Here is a 6981-nt window from a genome sequence, read left to right on the forward strand (position 1 = left end):
GTTCTTTATTTAAATCACTGCTTATCTGTAATTTTCACGCCAGTGGTTTGGCAGTTCTGCTAGCCGGCACCATTCTGGTCCCAAAGTTCAGAACCGTGCCCCACCTTCTCCTAGACTTTTGGCCGATTGTAAGGATGGTAACAACAGGCACTACTCTGTTCCCTTAAAAATAATTGGATTTTTAAAATTCATTCATAGGATGTGGGCATTGCAGGCAAGGCCAGCATTTATTGCCCATCCCTAATCCACCTGAGTGGCTTCCTAGATCATTTCAGAGGAGCAATTAAGAGTCAACCACATTGCTGTGGGTAGGCCAGACTGGGTAACAATGGCAGATTTCCTTCCTGAAAGGATACTAGTGAACTAAATGGGTTTTTTACAATCTGGTAGTTTTATGGTCACCATTACTGATACTAGCTTTCCTATTCCAGATTTATTTAATTAACTGAATTTAAATTCCCCAGCTGCCGTGGTGGGAGTTGAACTCACGTCTCCGGATCATTACTTTAGGCTAGTACCCTAACCACTATGCTACCATATCTCATTGTAGGGCACTGTCATGCACAGTGTCAAAAGGGCTAACAGGTGACTTGCTCCCAAGTCTCAGTTCTGAGTTCACGACCTGGGTTTGTGTGAGAGAGTGGAACCGGCTGAGTTTTCTACCAATATTTCCCTCCCAGTAGGAAAGCACCTGGTTCAGTGCTTCACAGAAAATCATTGCACATTCTTCTTCGAGGGCTAGATTATTATCAAGTATGTCAAAACCAGCCTTTATTACACCTTGGACTGTGGCCCTCAACACCTCACAGCATCTATAAAAGCATTCCTGGGGGATTTGCCAACTGTACTCATGACTTGCATGCCTGCCAAATGCTGTAACTGCTTCCAGCAGATGTCAATGATGCTATATGCTTCCCTCAGCAGATGTCAATGATGCTATATGCTTCTCTCTGCAGATGTCAATGATGCTATATGCTTCTCTCTGCAGATGTCAATGATGCTATATGCTTCTCTCTGCAGATGTCAATGATGCTATATGCTTCTCTCAGTAGATGTCAATGATGCTATATGCTTCTCTCAGCAGATGTCAATGATGCTATATGCTTCTCTCTGCAGATGTCAATGATGCTATATGCTTCCCTCAGCAGATGTCAATGATGCTATATGCTTCTCTCAGCAGATGTCAATGATGCTATATGCTTCTCTCAGTAGATGTCAATGATGCTATATGCTTCTCTCAGCAGATGTCAATGATGCTATATGCTTCTCTCTGCAGATGTCAATGATGCTATATGCTTCTCTCTGCAGATGTCAATGATGCTATATGCTTCTCTCTGCAGATGTCAATGATGCTATATGCTTCTCTCTGCAGATGTCAATGATGCTATATGCTTCTCTCTGCAGATGTCAATGATGCTATATGCTTCTCTCTGCAGATGTCAATGATGCTATATGCTTCTCTCTGCAGATGTCAATGATGCTATATGCTTCTCTCAGCAGATGTCAATGATGCTATATGCTTCTCTCAGCAGATGTCAATGATGCTATATGCTTCTCTCTGCAGATGTCAATGATGCTATATGCTTCTCTCTGCAGATGTCAATGATGCTATATGCTTCTCTCTGCAGATGCAATTGCAATGCTAGGGCTCCAGTCAGCAGAAGCCAGTCCTGTTTCAATCCCTACCTCTGCCCCCCCCCACACCCATTTGAAATGATTCACTCTGTGCTTCTTCTTCTAAATCATTTAATTCTCCCCCCCCCCCCCCCCCCACAAGAATGTGTTTCTGGGCTAATGCCTGCCGTAAGAGGTGACGCCATTGAGTGTTGCACTGGCGCTTGCTCCTAACTGATGTCCTGCTGGAAGAAGTAATGGTAAAGTTTCCTGAGAAGTCTGAAGAACGCCTGCTTGTGATTCAACTTGCTTGCTTACCTCTAGGTGCTGTTTACAGAGCTTGCCTTATTGAACCAGTGGCATATGTGTAACAAGAAGAAAGGTCACGTGACACTTATGGATACTAAGGCATGCACAGACAATATATTGCACATTTTGTCGCACACCATTGTTAAACTCCGGCAAAAAAACAACTGCACAGATATGATGTGCCGTTCCAATTCCACCAACTAGGAGCATGTTTCTCTCCTCCAACTTACCAGCTACCCACACCGTATATTGCCTCCGGCTGATGACTTCTAATAATGCCCTATTTGTAGGGGTGAAGGATATACCGTGATGGGTCCCCCTGCCCTTTGTTCCTTCTATTGCGTGCCCCCTTATTCTGCTACGAGGCAAGCATATGCATTGAATAAGGAGGGTATTTTGTGCTGTGCACTTTAAGCTGTAGCACAGTTTTATGCATTGCTTTTTATAAAGTACCTTGGCTGCAGAATGTCTTACAGAATGTTTACGAGCTGACTAAGTGCGTTTTATGTGAGAACAATTATAGTCAGTTTTCAATCTTCATCAGCTGCATCTCTCTTCATGATCCTTTTTTTGGCCTGCTGTGCTAATTCTCAACCATCTTCATTACTTCCCTTTGTGTTGCACTTATAGTAGGTTACTGGGTCAATAACGAAGTTAAAAACACTAAAGTACTCAAACAAACTCATATGATACTGGAACTTACTTTGATTTTATTAATGGATTCATACATTTATGGCGTCCGACATTTTTTTCACAGTCATCCTCATTTCTCATCGCGCCACTTTTTTTTTCCAATCCAGTCACCTTCTTGCCAATATCTGTCCAGCTTCTTCAGTTACGTGACCAGCTACAACAATGGTCTGCCACATCTGCTTGGCCCTCTGATTGTTGGTGGTTTGCCCCTCTGCACCTTATTGTTGACCTATGACCTGTAGAACTGTGTCTACAAATTGGGGTTTCAAGAAGTTATTATCTCCACTATGTGAACATCACAAAATCAAACTCAGTCTTTTCAGACACATAATACGGTAATGAACCAGGTGAGTGGCCAGTATTAGCATAAACTCAATAATCTAGTCAGATGTCTCACTCCCCTTGTAGCAACTGTTAATAACTATTAATCTCCATATGTCATATGCTGCAAAAAGATGTCTCTATTATGTTGTGCTTCTCCTCTAAATGAAAAGAATCAGGAAACATAGATCTTGGATATTGTGGGATGTGAGCACACTAAAGATATGACAGCATGATACAAGCAAGAGATACACCTATATACAAGAACAAAACTGTTTTTCAAATAGTAACAATAAAGGTTATTTACTTCTGTTTGGGGTTTAATTAATATTTTCTCTATATGCTCAGTGAGAGATTTGCCATCAGATGCTCTGTTCTTCTTGTCCTTAGATTTAGTTCCAGGGATTAAAAACTGATTTGGATCTGCTGACATCCTTCTTCTTCCACAGTCTCCATAGAGCCAGCGACTCTACATTAACAAATCCAAAGGTTAGTATGTTAGTTTGTCTTGACTGTAAACAGGAAGAAGTTTGTAAGCTAGTTACACAAAGCAACAATACCATGTGGAGACTGCTGTAAATATTCTCATCAAGTTTAGCTCATTGAACTTTATTGGCTTTTCGTTTGTTAAAGCATATTGGGCTTCCAAATGCATGAAAGCGTTAAGAGGAACGCCCTTGAATAACTTAACAAAGGATTCAAGCTTTGATGTGATTGTCAATCCAAAGAAAGAACTTTGTAGCTCATTTTGCTCTCTGGTTGTCTGTCTTTCGGATCTGGTTATGGTCTCTGGCCAATTTGTTGGAATGGAAAAGAGATGTGATGGGCTGCTTTGGGTTTCATTGATCTTGTATTATCTCATGAACCACTTCGTTTATCCTCAGTCCAACCATGGCATATATATGAAAATACAATGAATTGATTATCTCTTACCACCTGAGTGTCTAACTCCAGTATCCTTCATTTAGCTTCCATCAGATTCTCATTGCAGGAGCAATAATTGTTGTCAGTTTAATTCAAATCAATAAAATACCAAAAATATTGACTTCAAGAAAAATTGACTGTTTAAAGAATTCCATTCACATGGGAGAGATAACACCACACCAGAAATAGTCCTTACTTGTCTTTATCTTTACAATGACAGCACCATCATCAAATGATTTCCTCGATTGTGAAAGAACACTGAGATCTATACCATGATGAGAATATTCATCAAAGGTATCAGACGAATCCTTAACCCTTCACCTTAACACCTTGTCAAGGAACCATCTGAGGTTTATCACCCAGTCTATGCCGAGGAGTGAATGACACCTAAATTTGGCTCCCCGAACTGTCTTATATCAACCAGTTTGGATTATATCAGCACTTACACTACCAACCTCCCATCATGATCCACGCAAGCTACTGAGTAAATTAACTAACACTTTCTTGTCAATTATCAAAGAGGAAGTCAAGCAACAAATCATGAACTAACAATTGTTTATTAACCTTAGCATTATAGTTAGCGGCCCTTCAACTTAAACACTGAATATGAAAATAATTAGTAGATAGGGTTAATTGATGAAACAAACAACAGGTTACAAGGACAGAAAATGCTGGAAATACTCAGCAGGTCAGGCAGCATCTGTGGAGAGAGAAACAGAGTTAACATTTCTGGTCAATGACCTTTTGTCAGAGTATTTCCAGCATTTTCTGCTTTTATTTCAGATTTCCAGCATCAGCAGTATTTTTGTATTAAGGTTACAAGGACAGTTCAGTTATGTCATAGTAATTCAGCAGCAACTGCTTGCTGATTATACATTTACAGCTGACATCACTGTCTGGGATTGATATCAATTTGGTGAGATTAATATAGGATTAGATGCCTTAGATAGTTGACAGGATAACAGCATTAGCTAGCCAGTCTATTGAAAAGATTAAAATCTATATGCTTGCACTGTAGCAATATTTCTAGAATTTAAGCAACATAGTCCTTATGAGCTGGTGTGGATGATCTGATTGCCTTGACTTCCTCTGGCAGGGTGGTGTTAGCCTTCTGATAAATGCTGAACTTCCGTCCATTCCTCCTGGATCTTCTGCTCCTGGGTAAATTTGGCTTCTGCGCTCGCTGGTAGCTGTGTCTGGGCTAGGTGACTTAAATCTCATCTCAGGGAAACTTGTATATTTAAGTGAAACAATTATATCTGCTGTATCTGGCTGGTATAGCCATACAATCATAACTTCTGTAACCTTTCTCTGTCAGAGATGCACTTTCCAATTTTATAGAGACTTCTTTTGCATATACTAGGCAAAGACTCCTACACCTTCTACTACAAAGACTACCAAAAGAACTAGAATTAAACTAAGACCTAAGTTGGAGAACTAAAACTAAGGGCTATTTTATATATCCTTAATTTCCAAAGCAACCTCCTCAATTCTACTGATCCACCTGAGTGGTACATGTTTTAGAAGATTCAGTCCTTCTGATGCCAATCACCTCATACAGTGTTGGCACACTTGATGACCTCCAAATCAATGAAGCACTGTCATCTAGACATGTCAGGTCACTTGTTAATTTCCTAGCTTCCCAGGTCTTTGCTAACAAAGACGTCACACACAATTCCAGATAAGGCAAGACATCTATATCACGAGCCATCTCCTGGCCTTTGATCTTGATGGCTTGCTTTCTATTCCTGATTTGTATTTGTTTTTTTTGTATAGGCTTTCATGGTTTAATTAGTGTTAGCTCCTTCCTTTAAATCGTCTTTGCAGTAACTTCATGCATGTCATTTAAGAACATAAGAAGTAGGAGCTAGTGTAGGCCATTTGGCACTTCGAGCCTGCGCCACCATTCAACAAGATCATGGCTGATCTTCTACCTCAACTCCACCTTCCCACACTATCCCCATATCCCTTAATTCCCTTTGTTCCCAAAAATTTATCGACCTCTGTCTTGAATATACTCAATGACTGAGCATCCACAGCCCTCTAGGGTAGAGAATTCCAAAGGTTCACAACCCTTTGAGTGAAGACATTTCTCCTCATCTCAGTCCTAAATGGCCTACCCCTTATTCTATGACTGTGACCCCGTGTTCTAGATTCCCCAGCCAGGGGAAACATTTTCCCAGCTTTAACCCTGTCAAGCCCCTTAAGAATTTTATATGTTTCAATTAGATCACCACTCATGCTTCTGAACTCTAAGGAATATAGGCCTAGTTTACTCAATCTCTTCTCATAGGCAATCCCCTCATCCCAGGAACCAGTCTAGTGAATCTTCGCTGCACTCCCTCTAAGGCAAGTATGTCTTTCCTTAGGTAAGGAGACCAGAACTGTACACAGTACTCCAGGTGTGGCCTCACCAATGCCCTGTATAATTGTAGTAAGACTTCTTTACTCTTAGACTCTAATCCCTTTGTAATAAAAGCTAACATACCATTTGCGTATCTAATTGCTTGCTGTACCTGTATGTTAACTTTCTGTGATCCATGTACAAGGACACCCAGGTCCCTCTGAGTGCAAACATTTTCCAGTCTCCCACCATTCAAAAAATATTCTGCTTTTTTGTTTTTCCTACCAAAGTGGATAATTTCACACTTCCCCACATTTCTTCCGTCTTAGTGGTGTTTCCTTTATGCGCCCACATAAACTGAGCAAGGGTTGCTAGGCACTGAGCTAGATATAACAGTAATTTTAAAATGTGTAGCAAGAAAATTGACAAATTATCTGGCCATTTCTGAACCAGTCTTCTTGCCTTTATTTTCACTTAGGTTTTCAGTTGCATTTTGTGACAATTGTTGAAGCACTGCCTTTTTTTCCCAATAGTTCTACGATGGGATTTGTGCTTTTCGGAAAAAGAAGAGGGATGTCAGGTAGGTTGGACTGCACCAGAGGTGCTCTGCCCCAACTTGCTAGCATCCCCAAATCTAGAATCTATGGCTAGAGGTGTGCATAACCTCCATTTGCTGGAGGAGCACTGCCTGCGGCGACTGTGATGTACAAGTTTACAAGGGACACCATGACACAGAGTTATGCTGCAATCTCCAAACAGACCTGCAGCCAAACTCT

Source organism: Somniosus microcephalus, chromosome 5 (genome assembly GCF_052327205.1).
Source record: "Somniosus microcephalus isolate GS21.2 chromosome 5, FLI_Smic_1.0, whole genome shotgun sequence".
Classification (NCBI taxonomy): domain Eukaryota; kingdom Metazoa; phylum Chordata; class Chondrichthyes; order Squaliformes; family Somniosidae; genus Somniosus; species Somniosus microcephalus.